The sequence below is a fragment of the Ambystoma mexicanum genome, chromosome 14, assembly GCF_040938575.1.
Source record: "Ambystoma mexicanum isolate Mex_15411 chromosome 14, UKY_AmexF1_1, whole genome shotgun sequence".
In the NCBI taxonomy this organism is placed as follows: Eukaryota; Metazoa; Chordata; class Amphibia; order Caudata; family Ambystomatidae; genus Ambystoma; species Ambystoma mexicanum.
In genome coordinates, this window is record NC_090940.1 from 84,709,021 (window position 1) to 84,727,447 (window position 18,427).

General features: G+C 50.0%; 1 protein-coding gene across 3 annotated transcripts in view; it reads right to left on the bottom strand.

Annotated features, from left to right (window-relative positions):
* FMN1 (formin 1) overlaps positions 1–18,427 on the bottom strand; it is a 1,014,107-nt gene that overhangs the window by 86,225 nt on the left and 909,455 nt on the right. The gene's annotated exons all lie outside the window — the stretch shown is intronic.

An 18,427-nucleotide genomic window follows, 5' to 3' on the forward strand; every position in this document is an offset into this window, starting at 1 on the left:
TCCACTGCCCCTTTCCCTCGGGCGGGTTTCAGGTTTCAGCTGCAGATAGTTTCAGTTGCAGATAGTTTCAGTTGTTAACCAAATGCTCTTGTGGGTCTGCAGGGTTCAGCACTTCCCGCGGATCAAGCCATACAGGACCGGACATGCTCCCAGCAAAAAGGAGGTAACGGAAGTCACAGAAGACCTGGTAGGGGTCTGGCCAATACTAAAAAGTGTCTCAGGAGAAATCTCCCTCATCACAGAAATGATCAAAAAGGCATCCTGAAAGAGCCATCTCCCTCGTCACAGTGACTATAGAAAAGTTATCAAAGCTGAAAAGGGCCTCCGGAGTAATCTCTCACATTATGGTAATTTCCCATGGAATATCAAGTACCGTTGTCACCACGGGAGTGGTAGAATCAACGGCCAAACAGCCACTTCGGGAGTAATCCCCCTTGTTACAACAGACCAGAAGTAAATCCAGGAATATATACACCACTGAAGAATTGGTGGACATTTACCCAAGCTCAGAGTAGTCCCTGGGAGGAGTTACAAGCACTTATCAAAGTTACTGCCAGAGACTATTAGAACCCAGTCCTTGAGGCTGGACCAGTTGAAGGGATTCATTCTCCTGGTTGCTTTACTCTGGTGGTCCAGGGGCCAGCTGTATGCGGAACAGGATAAGGCACAAACTGTAGGAAAGTCAGAGTACCAGAGGATTTCTCATCTAACAAGTATCAGACTTTAGAGTTGGTAAACATATTCAGGGACTTTGAACAGTATGGGTGAACACCAAACACACGAATCATCACCCTAGCCACACAGGAGAGTCACAGCGACTTTAGGTAAGTATCACTTCAAGCTACACAGTACCTTGGCAGTGATGAAGAGCTTGCAGACGGACCACTTCATGATGGTTGCAGCAGCTACAGGACCCGGTCTCTGGATTCTTTGTCTTTAGACAAAAGAAAGGACACTGAATGGGAAATTGCAGCAGCAATCAAGGGTAACGGCTCCCAACAGAGGATTCTTTGTTGCTTCTTGCGGCTGTGTGGTGTTGGCACACCTTTCAAGACACCAGTTGAAGAACGGCTGTGTTTGATTCAACTGGCTTTCTTGGTCCAGCTCTTTGGTGAGGGGACTTCAAGGAGTGGAATCTCCAGAAAGCGTCCACCAAAGTTTCAGCGCAAATCGTTCTTTGGAAGAGGATGCACAGCACTCTGCCACAAGGTCCCAGGTTATTGGCGGTTTACAGCCCAGGAAGGCCGTAGCTCGTCGTGGGATGGCTCAAAATGCAGGTCTTCTTAAGACTGATTAGTCCCACCAGTCCAAGGGTCTGAACCTTCATCTTTGGGACTCCTCTGTTGCATGGATGATAGGGTCAGCACAGGCAATGGTTACACAGCAGGCATCTCCGGTCACTGGAAGTAGCTACAGGCGTCTTCTCCTCTTCATCCTCATCGGATTCAGCTCCAGTGGTCGATTTGTCTTCAGCTTCCAGAACCAGGCCATTTATCCAGGAACCCAGCCAATGAGCACACATGCTACATTCAAACTCTGGGGGGTGGCTGCTCTTTCAGGATAGCCAGCCACCCAGTTGGAATTGGTTCCAGGCAGGCACGCAAGAAGACAAAGGACAGAAGTTTTGGACTATTCCCTCATTTCCTGTCTTCACGGACACTCTGGAGCCTCGGCGGGCTTCACAAAGGATTCCTGCCGAAGACTAAATTCAAACTAGGACCTCCCCCACCCAGGACCAAGAAAGAACAAACACACAAGAAAAAAAACTGCGAAAAAAATAATACAGTCACCATTTTGGGTCAATGGTGACCCTTCCGTGCATTACTCTGGCTGTGAACATAGCCTGCGGGTAAAAATCACACAAATGTCAGTAGAACATGTGCACTGCCATGAGCCATTCAGGTATGCCTGTCACTGTAACAAATGTTACAGGAGCAGTGAGAAAGGGGATACTATGTAAACCCTCAGCACTCCACATAAAGGTGGGTTGTGCTGATCTTCCAATGGGGATTGTAGAAAGAATAGAAAGTATCCTTCTACCTTGGAAACATTAGTTAATCCAAGGTAAATCAGAGAACATAAAAAGGGAAGCCCAAGGTGCTCCTCAGCAACACTGCAAGACAGTGCTGTGTGCTGCAATAATACAATGTAGATGTCCCAAATGTTATAGGAAAGTATTATTCCAAAAATAAAGTATGGAGTAGTAGTGAAAGAAAGGGTGAGTGGGGACCAAGGTTCCCATTCACTCTGTGGGGGTCTCACAGGTGAGGGAGATTTGGCATACATATGAACATCTAATTTAACAGCAATGTGACCCGCTGAGCGATGCCACCTTCAAGTGAGAGAGACCAGAAGCTTTTATAGCTGGTACAATGTCCAACATAGTTCATAAAAAACCTCACACCACTAATCAGACAGTCCCGTCTACCAGATACCAATGACAACTGCTGGGTAAGGTGGGGTCAAACTGTTGGGTAAGGTGGGGTCAGGTTTAAGAGGGCAAGTACAAGAGCAAAGAAACTTCCTCAATCCGTTTATGCTACCAAGTTCCTGCCCACTATAAGGTTAGGTGGTTGTCATTGCATAATGCTGTGGGTGGTTCAGGCTCGGGTGTTTCTAATCCCTAGTTGATAAATGCATTCTTCCCGGTATACTCCTCCCAGACCACATAAGGCTGTGCAAGGTGCCATCTTCCAGGAAACAAACATTGCTTAGGCAGGGTGAGTCCATTGGAAATTTGAGTCTTAAACCTCTCAATTCAAATAAAGCCTGAGGCCACTGAGTATGTGTAAGTCAGGAGAGGCGGTCCAGTGGGCTTGAGGGAAGCAATAACCATTTGAGCATCCGGACTCCAGACCAGTCATTACAAAAGGTGCATTTGATTCTCTTTAAAAAGCTTACCAAGAAAATGCAATGCTCAGCGACATCGCCTTATGATGATTATCTCGGAACGGTCTGACTGCTTTAGGAAAACTCAAAGACCCAAGCCATTTAAGGCCATGAAGGTGTCGGCTAAGAAATCTTGCCCCCAACCCTCTCAAGGTTTTCAAAGAGTCAGCCTCTTTGAATGTGGGCAGAGATTCTATGAGGGTTTTGGGGAGTTGGCGTATTGGCCACCTGAGTGCCACAGAGGGTAAAGAGCAAGAAGGTAGAATTCCATGCATGTTAATGTTTGAGGATGACCGTCCCGTGACCACACTGGTCAATAGGTTGTTCAGCCTTTCAGGTATATGTGCCCAAAATGCATACCTAGAGTTTGAATCAAAAAAGCATCCCCCTACGAAAACCTAATATATTTGCTTGATGCTATCTGAGTCCCAGCCCGCTCACTGCTTGGAGGGGTTGTTTCTCCATGTTAGGAACCTGGATCCAGGGAAGGTCAATGAGTTTTAAAAGTTTTGTCCAGTTTAGTTAGGTTTGACACAATACATGGCCTTTGAAGAATTGGTCTCTTGGATATTTGGGTCTCAACCTGCTCAATTCTGAAGAGGGTTCGGCCTCTTTGGTCGGAGGGTGAAGGTCAGCTAAACTACGTCTCCAGAGTATGAAAAGTCTGACCACTTACACCTCTCTGGGAGCCAGGCTTGGGGCTATCTGGGTACCAGACCACTCAGTGTTTCGTAAAAGTTGATCCCTTGAGTATCTGGGTCTCTAACAGTTCAAATCTGACTTTAGAATGACTGCTTGGCTAAGTGGTCTCAAGAGAGGTCCACTTAATGGGAAGTTCAGATTCCTTTTATCCAAGTATTAGGTCAGTTATCTTGAGGCTTCAGCCAACGTCTTACCTATCTGTATTATTAGGCTGCTCAAGTCTCTGGAGGGTTTGCCTCAAGTACTTTGGTTTATGGGCCTCTCAACTATTTGGCAACTGCCTCCCAGGAATGTAGGTCTAGGACAGCATAATGATTTTGGGAAACATGTTCTGGTGTTTGGCTTGGAGTTCAAAGCACATGGCACAGTTACATAAAACACCCTGCAGTTATCTGTAGGAAGGAATGTTCCAGTTGCATGGGGCATGCTGTTTTGAACGAGACATCCTACAACAGGGAACATTCCCAATTATACAGGATGTCTATTAGCTCTTCCAGTCTCATGATGTGCTGTGCTCCACAGGCAGCCAGACCGACATTACTGAAAAGTGGCGGCCGATTCAGATTGTAAACCTTTGAACGCATCTGGTGCGACGATCCTTCAGATGGAGTAACTTCGCCCCAGGGGAGAAAACCCTTCCCATGAGGCTAGGGAGGTGCGGTCGTTAACCAATAATCCCCTAGGGGTGTTAACATGCGGGAGGATCTCATGGGCAGGGACTCCTCTCCTGGGGATAAGAACGCAATTGGGAGGCACAACCCCAGTGAAATCCCACGATGTAGGACGACAACGCACAAATCTTATCCACATAGGATCACCTACGAAACTATGCGTCATGAGATGGGTTTGATATTTCATAATGACAATAGTACAGAGACGAAAAAATGCTAAAAATCGCTACAGTTGAGCAGGACGAAAGCTAGAGCAGTTGCTTTGAATTGGAAGGACGTTATGCTGAGGCCGTCCCCACTATTTAAACTGAACAGCAAAGACGTACTGCATTCTTTGTCATTCTCTGACCCGTCCGGCAACAGCCTGTGCAGCTCTGGCAAGCGGGAAGCTGTGATACGACCAGAGGGACAACCAAGCGACTGAGGAGGCCACATTGACGTCTGGAGAGTTAATGCAATGGTTGAGAAGACAGCTGCAAGGCTCGTCTCTGAGGCTGAGAAGAGAAATAGTGGGACACCTGAGAAGTGTCTTGCGAGTTGGTTGGGAACCGGCGTGATAGACTTAAAAAGACAGAGGTAGTGGCACGACCTGTAGTGGGTGGACCGTGTGGTCCAACAACGATGCGGAGACCACCTACCGAAACCTACAGCAAAGCTGTGTAGGTGACTATCAGGAGAGAGTGAGAGACCATGGAGGAGGCGTAATTGGTCACAGCCGGTCCAAGGGGTCCGACAGCTACACCAAGGTGGTCCACACTAACTCAATGTGGAGAGAGGCAAGACACAGAGCTATACAGAAGGAAGAAGTTAAAGAAGGAAGAGCGACCCTGTGACCCCTGGTAAAGCCGGTGAAGAGTTCCCCGGGAGAAGGTAAAGGGAACACGCACAAGTCTGGGAGGAGGCCAGGAAGTTAATAGTGTGTAAATCATAAAGGAAGAGTAAGCCGTAAACCATTTTTGTGATACAGATCCCAGGCCAGTCCCACACAAGTTGGGTGCAGAAGAGTCGAGATGGACTCCAGGAACAGCTTCATCATCCCAGTGGGGGAAAACCAAGAATTATAGAAAACCTAAAATATTATGAAAACCTCCCTAAGGGCGCTACAAACCTTATTAATAACAGTGAATGACATTGGGGAATCAGCTAGGAGAAGGGAGTAATTCTCCCCACGAGAACCTTATGTGACTGTTTATTTTCTGTTGGTTTACCGGGAACCTGGAAGCTTTGGTGAAACAATCCGAGAGGCTTTTGGAAGCTTTACATCCAGCTTTACATTGCCTGGATTATGAACAGTAGTGTGACTTTATGGTATTTTGTTGTAGTGACAGGGATAGAGTAGGATCCTTTGTGACAGATGGGGTCGGATTGGCCCTGGGGAGTGGGGGCCGGTTTGGAAGAAAAAAAAGTAAAAAAAATAATGTTTTCCCCCATTTTTTTTATCTTTTTTCAAAAAGCCTTCCATCCTTTTTTAGGTTAATAAATGAGTAACAACACAGGCTGGGTGATATTGTATGCATATTTGTTCTATAAAAAAGAGCTTAAGCGTAAGTGCTATACAATACCATATCATATCATTTGGCCTTGGACGTTTGCTTGGATTCACAGTAATTTAGTGTACTTAGGAACAATGCTATTTGATGCCACTTCCTGTTTTGTCAAGGGGTGAAAGGTTGTGTGTCATCGCTTCCCAGGATGTCACTTTGGGGTGGGGTCAAATGACATCACTTTTGGTGATGTCATCAGAGGTCAAGGGTCGTGAGGTGAGGGGTGGGTCACTTTTTTGAGCCGAGGGGTGGGCCACCTATTTCTTGTCCCAGTCTGACCCTGGTGACTGGGATGCTGCCTTTTTGATTTGACTCGCACAGACTTCCTGACGAGCATGCGAGTTTCTTGAGTTTAGGTAGTGAAATCCCCTTAGTGTTAGGGATAGATAGGTTTGGTTGATCATTTAATTAAACTATAGCAACCACTATGGCACCACTTGGGCAGTTCTCTTCATTGCTTGTTCCCACACTGGGCAGCTCCACATATTCTCTTATATGCAGTGGTACAAGTGTATGAAAAGAAGTACTGGAACTATATTCCCTGCTGGCCTGCCCCCGCAAACCCCATTGCCACCCCCCTCCAACGTGCAAACCCACCCCCCTAAAAAAAACACACCTGCTGTTTAAAGGAATGTTCACTGCAGTGCACAGAAGTGCAAGTCTCAACTTCTTCCTACACTTATTTGAAAACGAAACCATTCCAGAGCAGTTTATTTTTAAAATAAAAGTATAGGAACGGTCAAATGTAATGAAAAAAAGTAGAGGATCACCGCTCCCGGTCACTTCGACCATTGCTTAAATGATCAAAACTTCTGAATTGATTTATTCAAGTCAATAAAATTAAACGCCACAATACGAACACTGTAGCTTTTGGGTTTTATTGCACAGCCTGAGATTCAGTCATGGCAAGGAGGCACAACAAAGCCATCACACTGACTACGATTTACATTCTGCTGCCTGTTGTAGGCGATTGGACAAATATTAAACATCAGTGGCATCCCGTGCCCAGTGTTTGTGCCAACAAATGCCAGGCTGTCTCTTGCTTATCGGCTGTTCAACGTTACCAGTGGCAAATAAATGTCTCGCAGCACTCACAAATGACAGGAGTTATTTTAATGGGAGTACTATGGCAAAAGACAGAGTTTAACACTTGGGAGTTGGCTGAAAGGATGCAAACATCCCGGTGACACAACGTACCAAGGAGCGAGAGGTCTGCAGCTAAGCCTACTGTGGGAAGGCCAGGACAGGACATACCTTTCCTGACTGGCAATTACAGAGCACTTTAACATGAAAGGGGATTGGTCAATTGCCTGCTGTAGTCAGTGGAGCTAGGATGGTTTGCCTGGGGCACATGCCTTTTTTTGTAGACATTTGGGCTGGTGGGCAAGCGAATGCCAAGAAAGGCTGCACGGCTTACTACAGGAGAACAGCTATAGGATTTATTTTGAAAATCAAGTTTTATTAATTTTCGTGCATGTATTACAACAGTACAGTGCATGTTTAAACATAGATTAACAAGAAACCAATCGTAACACACCACCCCTCTCCCCCTCCCCATCCCTCCTCCCACCCTCCTACAGTTCAAGTTCTCCTTAGTTGCTTGTTGCTAGATTGATGGGTTCTTAGAAAGCATAACAGTGTCTACACAAAGTGCCCTTGGCACGCCAAAGTCATCGGCCAAACTGGAAGGGATCCGCAATCGGGTCAGTAGGCAATGGCCTGGTGGCTCCTGGGGGAAATCCCCCGGCTTGGGTGCAAAACATTAAACTGGTCGGCCATATTTGTCAAAAAAGGGGAGCCAGATTTCCTCGATATTGGACTTGGACTCATCGAGTAGATGTGTAAGAAATTCCATGTCATAGATGGCCCGCACCTTGGTCACCCACGCTTTTTCCCCCGGGCATTCTGGGGTTTTTCCATTTTTGCGCCAAACAGCATCTGGCCGCCACCAGCATGACCTGCAGCATATGATCTTGAGTGCCTTCTTGGTCATCCCCGATGTCAATTCCAAAGAGGAGGAGCCAAGGACAGGAAGACCGCTCAACCCCGTCCACCCCCTTGATCCAGGCCAATACCCTTTCCCAGTAGTTTTGGACCACTGGGCATCCCCACCACATGTGGATATAGTCCCCCCCTCTGAGCCTTGCATTTCCAGCAGTGCGGGTCATATCCTGGCTTCATCCTAGCAATCCTCAGCGGGGGGGTAGTGCCATCGATGTAATACCTTAAGGGCTAGGTGGCGATATTGGAGGGAAGCTGTGGAGCGATTTGCCTGCCTGCACATTTCCGCCCACCTTTCATCATCAATTATTTCTCCCAGGTCCCTACCCCATTGTGTGCGTGCCGGTGGAGGATCTCTGGGGACAGAGAACAGGAAAAGCTTATGGAGGCGAGATATTACCCCCTTAGAGCCCCTCGCGGATAGGAGCAGCTTTTCGAAATCTGTGAGATCTCTCCTGAGGGTGTCACCCCAAGATGGTTCGGTAAGGACTCCCTTAAGCTGGAGGTAGTGAAAGGGGGACAGGGTACCTATTCCCAAGGCCTCCTCCAAGTCTTTCAAGGGTAGGAAAGAACCCCCCACCCAGAGGTGGCCAGTCCTACTAAGGCCTGCCTCAAACCATTTCTGGTATGCCGCTGGCTCTGCTATTTTGGCCAGGAAGGGGGGAGCCCAGATACAGCTCAGCGGAGAGGGCCAGGTTGTAAGCCAACGGTAGTAACCTCCTTCCCTCCATAGAGACCACAGCACTTTTAAGATTGGATGATTCAGGACACTTCTGGGGATCTTCTTTCTTGGAACCCAAAGCCATTCCTCTATTGTGACAGGCGCTAGGGGCTCATTATCTATGGCCACCCATTGTTTTTTCGTACCTGGGGTGAAGTGATCGACCAAGACCCTCAACTGGGTTGCTCTGTGATATGTCTCCAAGTCGGGGTACTCCACCCCCCCCCCCCGTCCTCCTTTGGCCTGGTCAGCACCTCGTAGGAGATCCTATGCTTTTTGCCCGACCAGAGGAAGTTAAGGACTTGCTTCGTTTCTGTGAAGAATGCCTTGGGGATCAGTACCGGGAGCATTTGGAAGAGGAATAAGAACTTGGAGGAGAACCATTTTTATAAGATTGAGGCGTTCCATCCAAGAGAGACCCAACCCCGTCCACCTCTCTAGATCTCTTCTAATTGCAGACCAAGGGGGGGGGGGGGGGGAAGAGTTCGCCGCGTATATCCCCTCAAGGTTGCGTGTGACCTGTACACCCAAGTACCGGAATCCCTTCTCCTCCCGCCTAAAGGGGAGCCCATTCACAAAGGACAACTCCGGGTCTGGCAAGTTCCCAGCTATAAACGCCACCGATTTATCAAGGTTAACTTTGTACCCCGATAGCTCTCCGTAGCGCAAGAGGAGGCCCTGTAACAACCATGGGACTGTTTGGGATGGTCTGGTAACAGTAGCGCATCGTCCGCGAAGAGGCAGATTTTGCATTGCATGTCTCCCATCTGCACTCCCTTGATGGCCGCGTCGTTGCGGACTGAGATCGCCCATGGTTCCATTACCAATGCATAAATTAGCGGGGACAGAGGGCATCCCTGCCATGTGCCGCGCTCGAGGGGGAACACGCTCGACTCTGTCCCATTGGCCACCACTCTAGCAGAGGGGGAGGAGTAAAGTGCAGACATCAACCCAAGCCAATTTGGGCCCATCCCCAGAGATGTGAAAACCTCCCCCATGAAAGCCCAACTGACCCTGTCGAAGGCCTTCTCCGCATCGAGGGCCAGCAGGAGTGCGCCCTCGTCACGAACCCCCCTTGAGGCAAGCACATGGAGTGTCTTCCGCAAGTTGTCGGAGCCCTGTCTGTTTAGGACGAATCCCGCCTAGTCAGGGTGTATCAAGCGATGAAGGCAGCCCTCGAGTCTGGAGGCCAAGATTTTGGCGAAAATCCAGGTTTAGGAGCGAGATGGGTCTATAGGACCCGCATTCTGTCTGGTCTTTACCGGGTTTGGGTATGACTGTGATAAGGGCTTGGAGGAACGTCGGTGGAATTGAGTCTCGTTTCCTGATCTGATTAAACAATTTGGCCAGGGGTTTTAACAGGACCGATTGGGTCTGTTTATAGAAGTCAGCCGTGTAGCCGCCCCCCCCCCCCCAGGTGCCTTTCCCACCTTCAGTCTCTTAATAGCGCCCTCCACCACCTCCTCTGATATCTCCCCCTCGAGAGCCCCTAGCTCCTCATCAGACAGCTTAGGCAGAGGGTGTTCCGCCAGGTGGAAGCGAATATCATCCAGTGATTCACCCGCCTGTCTGGAATAGAGTTTGCTGTAGTAATCAGCAAAACACTATTTCCTCCCGGCCCCCATGAACACCGCCCTCCCTGTCACCGAGCTGGGCGACCCCCCTTTCAACCATGCAACCCCGGGCTCTTTGTGCCAGAAGAGTCCCCACCCTGTCTCCCTGTTCGTAGTATCTCTGCTTAGTATATCGCATTTTCTTAATAACTTCCCCTATGAGGACCGTGTGGAGCTCTTGTCTTTTGCCCTGCATCTCCTCCAGAAGAGCCTCTCGGTCTACCCCAGGGAGGCCCAGTCTGGCTCGTAGAGCACCCAGTTCCGTGCGGAGCTTGCCCTCGATCAGTCTCCTTTCCTGGTTACGCCTCGAGCCCTCTGCTATGAGGAGACCCCTAAAAGTAGCTTTCGCGGCCTCCCATACCATGGACATGTCAGTCTCACCATTATCATTCGTCTCAAAATAAGTTATCATTTCCTGCCTCATGAAATCCCGAAATACGGGGTCCCTGAGAAGCGTGTCGTTGCATCGCCATCGGGGGGATCTTGGAGCGACAGGCAATGACCAGTTGGCTACGAGTAGTTCATGGTCCGACCATGTTATGGCTTCTACCTTCGGCTGTTGAACCACCCCGTTCCCCTCTTCTGAAACTAGCAGGAGGTCAATTCTGGTGTAGGTGTGATGCGGGGGAGAGAAGGTGTATCCGCCCTGGCCTGGATGTGCCTTGCGCCAGACGTCTACCCAGTAATGGTCCCTCAGGAGGGTCTGCAGGGACAGATTGTCTTTGGAAATTCCCTTGGGTGTCCCCCCCCCCTCGCAGACCACCAGTCTAGATGGGGGTCCATTATGAGGCTGAGGTCCCCACCCAGTATCATGGCCCCCTCTGCCCATTCGTCCATGACGTTAAAGATCTGAGTAAGAAACTGCACTTGACCCGAGTTGGGTGCGTACAGGGTGGCCAAGGTGATGCGCTCTCCCTTGCAGAACCCCTTGACACCTAAGAATCGACCCCCGAAACCCCTCTTGGTTTCTACTCCCGTGAGACGGAACGTCCTGTTTAGGAGAATACCCACCCCCTCCTTCTTGGAGCTTCTATGTGAGGCCCTGCAGTTACAACCAATCTCTTTACCCTTAATTCTCGATTCTTTTCCCTGCCTATAATGCGTTTCCTGTAAGAAAAGGACTGTTAGGTGTTGCTTGCGGAACATATTGCTCGTAAGGGACCTCTTATTTGGGAGTTGAGACTTCTGACGTTTAGTGTGCCTATCCTCCCCTCAATCATTATCGTCTTTTAGTTTGTGCACTTGGAACACCTCCGAGCGTCCACTTTTCAGAGCCCCATTGCAAAACAAGTGTCTGACTTGAACTGGTTTTCCCCCACCCCTTTGAACCTATAAAGAACACCATCCCCTCTCCCCCTCTCCTCCCCTCCCCCCCACTCCCCCTTACCCGTTGTGTAGGGCATTCGCCGCCGACTCCCCAGGTGGGGTTGTAACTGACGACGAACTACCAGGGTCGCTACCCCGACCCCGGGAAAAGGAAATTCTCGGTATAACGCCTTCAGTCATGCCTTTCTCCATTTAATAGCAGCCCTTCCCGATTGGTGGCAAAAGGCCGGCGGTGGCGCCCCCCATTCAATGTACCCCCAGACCATAGCACATGGTCGGCACCCTTAGCCCCTCGCGGGGCGCGCCGTCGTGCAAGGCCATAGGCCCCTATCACGGTAGGGAGTTGCAAAACAACACTTCTATGAAACCAAAGAAACAACCTCCTTGTAAACATCTCAACTCTGACCTAAGCCAGTTGAACAATGAACTCCCCATAAGATGTGGGGGAAACACGTAGCGTTCAGCGAGGTCCGTCAGGACGCTGCGGGCTCCGAAGAGGCGTGAATTGAGCCTTGCCATGAAAAATAAGCCTCGATTGCCATTTGTGTGGTCATGTGGGGTCCCCCTGGTCTGTGGAGGGGTGTCTGGTTTTCCTGAATTTGCGTGAGCCCTTGATCTTTAACTTCCCCTGGGAAAGGTCCGGGCCCCGAGGGGCACGGCTGTGGTCTCTGCTGGTTGCAGTCTGATCTCCCAATGGTCCCGCGATGTCGCCCGTGAGGTCCTCCGTGGCTCTACGAATGTCTGTCTCTGTGACCAGTTTGTATCGCTGACTCTGCCACTCGAATGCCAGGTAGAATGGGTGCCCCCAGCGGTAACGTATACCCTTCTCCTGTAGCCATCTGGTGATGGGGCCGCACTTTCTCATCTGGAGTGTGAGGGCAGAGAGGTCATGATATATCGTCACCCTGGAGTGTCACGCAAGGTTCTCGCCCTCTCCAGCACCCTAGCTTTGTCCTTATAATAGTGAAACCTCGCCAGGACCGAGCGCGGGTCCCTGCCCCCACCACCGGCCCAATGGACTCTGTCGAGCAGGAGGGTTTCGCCCAAGTCTGACCCCAGGACAATTCTGATGATTTCTTGAACTTTGCTTTCCAGTCCCACAGGGGTCTCTCCCTCCGTCTCCTCCAGGCCAAAAAATTTGCAAGTTATTCCTCCTCTCCCGATTTTCCATATCGTCAACCTTTAGACAGAGATCTTCTTCTCGGCGGTGGAGTTCCTGAAATCTAGTTTCCATTTGCGCTTCCAGGAGGTCTGTTGACGCCCGATTGCACTCGACCCCTTCCACTCTGTCTTCTAGCGTAGAGACCTTGGCCGTGAGGTCATCCAGTTTAGCCCCCATGTCCGTCCTCATGCCTCCGATTTCCTCAAGGATCATTTGGATATTACACTGCATGGCGTTCATGTCTGGGGGCTGTGCGTTGGGAGGGCCAGTCTCCATTTTGCGGTGTCCTGGGGTAAACTGGTATTTGGCAAGAGTTTCTCTCCAGCTCATGGGGCGTTGATCGCCTCCAGCCGAGGGACCTCGCAGGGGACCCCCCCGGAGGGGTCCCAGGGTCCTGAGTCGCTAGGCCCGCCGCGTGAGCCAAATCCTTGGGGCTATTTCCAGGTGGTGGGACGGTGTAGGTGTGTCCGAGTTCAGTTTGTGGGGCACCCTCTTAGTATCGCCGAGGATGGAGTCTCCCTCCACCCGATCCCAGGCCGCCCAAGTTCTCTGATCTGCACTGGTAGTAGTCTACCCTGGTGGTCCGGGGAGACCTTGGACGGCAATTCTGCTTCCAGGGGTGGGTCGGGCCTGTTGTGGCGCTCTATGCCCGTTTGGTGTGGCGGGAGCTTAGTGTCCGTGTTATTGGTTGCAAGTAGGTACTGGGAGCCCTTTCTCACCTGTTGGTCTTCAGAGGCGGTGCCTAGGTCAAAGGCTGGGGAGGCCCCCTTCCCGAGGGCTCAGCCACGGCAGGCGGGTAGGCCAGGAGATGTGGGGGCCCAGGGCGCTCCCACGTCGGCCTGAGCCTGCTTCTGGTGTTTTCACGGGCCCCCCAGGTGGGCCGCCCAGGAAGGGCCCCCGGCGTCCTCGCAGCAGCAGTGGGATGCAAGGGCGTGAGCTACTGAAGTAGGGCCTGGGCGCGCTCCCACGTCGGCCCAGGCCAGGTCATTTCTTCAATGGAGGACCCGGTGGCCCCGAGCTGATTGCAATGGTGGTCACACGCCACTCCCTCCGTGTGGCGGGGAGGCTGGGCACCCACGGCCAGGGGGACGGGGGTCCGCACAGGCCCGCGATGGTGTGTCGGGCACTGTTTGCTGCTCTGGCGGGCACGGGCAGGGGGCCCGGCCCCTCCTCCCCCGGCGGGGTCACGTAGCGTGAAACACCTGGCTCAAAACCTCCCCCGAGATGTCGGGTGGAGGCGGAATGCCGCAAATCCTAGGCCGCCGGCGGTAGAGCGGGGCCGCCGAGTGCCCCAAGGTGCACTCCGCAAGGTACCCCCGCTGCAGGCCCCCGACGGCGGCGATCACACACCGCTTGTCTCCTCCTCGGTAGCGTGTACTGCGCCGTGTGTTGTGCGAGCAGGCACGGGCTGATCCCTCCTCCCTTTGCGCGGTCCGGAGGCCTGCAGCTCCCGGCGCGAAGTCTTCTGGTGTTTGGGGGAGGGCCGCCGCTTACAAGCCGACAGTGGGAGAGCGAAGGCGTCCCCAAAGTTCAGACCAGCTTCAGAGTGTTCCTCAACATGAATTATGCTGGCAATTTTAGGTTTGTAGGCATTTAGGGCATGATTTAATCCTGTTTCCCGGGGCACTGCGGGGAGCTTAAGGTTCAGGCAGCCATCTTGCCTGCTCCCCCTGGTGGCCTCCAGCTATAGGATTTTAAGAGGTGGACACCACAGAAGAAGTGCCGGCATGTCTTGCTATTGCACTTATGGGACATCGGGGGAACCAGAATAGATTACAAAGACAGAAATTAAGCAAGGAGAATGAAGGCTGATCAGAGACACCCCCCAACCCCCTTTTCGAAGGAGGTTTGGGCTAGGCTGCCATTTGCCTTGCTCTTAAAGTCTGTCTCAGTAGGGAAGACAGCTGTAGTTTTATAGATGGTCGACAAGCAGAGGTGGGGAACTGCGTTTAGTTTGTCCGAAAAAGAAGGTCAAAAAGGAGTGCGGCCAGCAGAGAAAGAGGTAGGTTGAAGGGTTTCTCAGAGAAAAATCATCTGCAAAATATTGCAAGATCATTCATTACTATGCAAAGCCTTGTATGTCACATGGTTACACAAAAAACCACTTCAAATGTAATCCTTCTGTATATTCAAATGCTCCAGGCCTAACGAATATCAGTTTAGCAAAACCTTTAAGGACCAGTCCGACCCCAAAGAAAATCCATGGAACTGGCATTTCTGTCCCTTAATAAGCCATTTTAGTGGCTAACAGACACCACAAGGCTGGATGGATGGATGTAAATGTCCAGATGTCACGAAACACTATCTCTGCCGTACCGCCCACTTTTTCAGGGCATGGTGATAGTGGAGCTGTTAAGATCCCCATTCAAGATGGCAGGTTGCGTATTGTTAGGCAAGATTGTATGCAGTACCCTTGGGGTGCACTACAATAAACTTGACCTCCTGGAAATAGGGACCCAACCTTTGGTATAAGTCTGAACTACACAGGTTGGCAGTGTGGTCGAGCAGCCAGGCTTATCTCAAGAGGGGCCAATGTGAGCAGTAATATTGCGACAGAGTTTCACAGTACAGTTATTCAAACAAACACTTATACTCAAGGTTTTCTTGATAAAACAATTATGAATTTATTTCACAGTCAGTTGTATAAGTTTTCTTCAAAAGATAGCAATATATTTGTAACAATTAAAATACACTTCAAAACACACTCTTAGTTTCTCTAAATCAGATGATACCCGTTGGGGATGGCACAAAGACAGTTCCTACACCCTCAAGTGACTTAAATAGCTAGGACACTGTGGACATTGATTTATCACTGGTACATTTAGAGCAACACTAAGTTTGGTGCAAAAGATAGAATAGAGGAATAAAACAAAGGTTACAAATAATTCATAAATGGGTAAGTACTTTTGAAACCTTCCAATTATCAGTAAATTAACCCTTTCCTGGGGAAAAGATAAAGCACAGAGTCAGAGGTAAGAAGAGTCACTCAGGGAGCCAGGACAGCCAATGTTAATTTCACAAAATCAAGGGGAGCTGAGATCTTCTTTGCAGGTAGGTAAAACGTCTTGCACAAGGTTTTTAGAAATGTTTGTAGAAAATAGAACACTTGAAGGGCCACAAGCTGTAAGGCTTGTGAAGGGCAAAGCTTTAGCATCTCTGCAAGGTAACCATGACAGGTCTCAACTGAGAGCAAGTAAGGCTACACAACAAGAGTTAAGTTCTCAGACTTTACAGTACCGCTGGTTAGAAGAAATGGTTCCAGCTGCCTTCTCTTCCTGTACAGCTCTGCAGATCCTGTTCCTGAGCCTCAGTTGTGGGGACAAGAGGGAGGACGTCTGTGGACTCCTGCTCTGCAATGGGACGGTCTGTGGCAGCAATGAGCAAACTTCAATTCAGCAGTCCTTCCATGTTCAGCTCCTCACGTCTGACAGCAAATAGCAACACCATGGTTCTCGGATACCACTTCAGACTTTCCTTGTTTCTGGGTTCCAGCGCATTGTTGAGGTAGCTCAGGCTTGGTCAATCAGGGAAGTCCAGAGGATCCTCCTAGCGCTCGGGTACGACTTAAAAGCAACGCACACAATCTGGTGTTCCTCTCCTTGGCACTTCAGTTCCTGCAGTAGCAGCAGAAACACAACCAGCTTTGAGAGGATGTCCAGACGGGCTTACTTTGGAGTTGATTGGTCACACCAACTCAAAGGTATAAGTCGTCCTTGCAGGGTGTCTGTAGTTGAGGCGAATTCGGAGCTTCAGCACAGCAGAAGGGCTTCACCGGGCAAACCAACTGTCCAGGAGTTGCAGCAGGCGTCTCTTCCAAGTTCTTCTTCGGATTCTTTCGTCCAGTGGTCGACTACCTTCCAAGCCAAAAAGCCTTGCCTTTTATCCAGGTTTCTCCCATTCATTCCAGCCTAGCTGTCAGTCACCCAGCAGGGTGGCTGTCCTTGCCGGACAGCCAGCCAGCCAATCACCTTTGGGTGCATTCCTGTAACCAAGGGGATTAAGCACAGGGAGTTTCAGGCACCTCCCTCACTTCCTGCCACTGCCAGACATACTGGAGCCAGAGGTGGGCTTTACTCAGGAATCCCGCTAAAGACAAAATTAACAAAGAGACCAAACCTGGTTTGGCGTGCAGAGTAAATCTCAAGAAGGACTTTTCGAACAAGAAATGGCGAGAAAAGAAGACCGGGGCCATTTTGACAAAATGGGCACCCATGGGTGCCTTACTGCATCTGCGAACGCAGCCCACAGTAAAAACACACAATGGTAGAAAAATGTAAACCACAGCCACCAGCCATTAATTGTAGAAAGGATAACATTTTTTTACAGGAGAAACTAGACAAAGGGGATACTAAGTAACCCCTCCAGCACCCTATGGTAAGCTAGTGTGTGCTGGGTCTAGAAAGTTACAAAATGTAAGTAAAGTCAATTTCACTTTACTGCTCTGGGCAACAGTAGTTTACCCCAGAGAAAGTATTTAAACCTTTGGGAAATCTGAAAGACTTCCCTGAGCCACTGCACTGAAGGTGCTGTGTGACACAATGTAAAGATGATGCCTATGGAGTTTGTCAGACTCCAAAAGACAAAACAAAACACAGAAAACACAAACTTAAAAGTCCCAACGTCCATTTAGCACTAAACTGAAGAATCTCCCTAACATGTATGCTCTCACCAAGATGGCGGACATGCCACCCATAAGTTTGGAAAGTGGCGCTGCTCCATAATAAAACAGAGGGAGAAGACATTCTATCGCAAAGCTTCCCGGCAGGTTGTTGCTGGGGCTTTTCATCTTGCTCAAGTTCCTCTGCCCGTTTGCCCTATTTCTCTGGCCCTCTTCTGCTTTATGTTGTGCCAATCCTGTAGCACTAACTAACCCCTATTTTCTGTCTGAGCTGTGTCCTGCCTCCTTCAGTGCATTTTCTTCCTAGCCATCCTCAGGCCCCATGCTACCATCACCTCAAGACCTAGTGTCGCAGCCGCCACTTCTCGTCGCTATCCTTATGCACCTTTCTGGTTCCCCTCGCCCCAGTCAACCGGTTAGAACTCCTGGTTCTGCCTGACCTGTTGCATGTGCATGGCCATTGCATGCTGTGCAATTATCCACCACTTCTGCTGTGAACAGAATTCTAGCGGCATTGCAGATCTTTTACGCAACTGAGAGCCCCCAACCCCTTTTGGGTTTTCCTCCGAGGTTCGCCCCTTTTGAGGTCATTCTCCTACCTGCCCAGTTCAGGTGGAAGGGTGGTGGCTCATACAGGCAGAACCTATGTCTTCACTGTCCCAAACATATCAGCAGGACAGGCCCGTTGTCGACACCGGATTACTTACTTGTGGTAGCCCGCTTCTTAATGCTTCCAACTCTGCCAGACAAGGGAGCCGAGGCATAGCGACCTGAACGCTTTTGCCCAAGATCGCACAATATAGTCAAGTGGGGATGCTGGAATAAGAACCTAGGTCTCCTGGCTCTACATTTGAAAGTTCAGCCACCAGGCTACACCTCGTGCCATGGGTTAGCAACTGTCCCAACCTAAGACTCAGTGCTCTTTGGACGGCATCCCCAAGCCTCATTTGAGTGATCCACTTGCAGATGCCTCAATTACCTCTTCTCCTTGTACTCCCGTTGACCACACTCGACCCTCTAAGAAAGGAGTTGCATATTTTTCAATCATAACCAAAAATCGGAGGGTGGCTATAGATTTATTGAACCACAATAAAAACCCCAGGACCCAGACTGGTCCTGTAAATATTTTGTAGGAATCTGACCTCATTAAGTGCGTCATGAATGTCAGAGGTGATGTCAA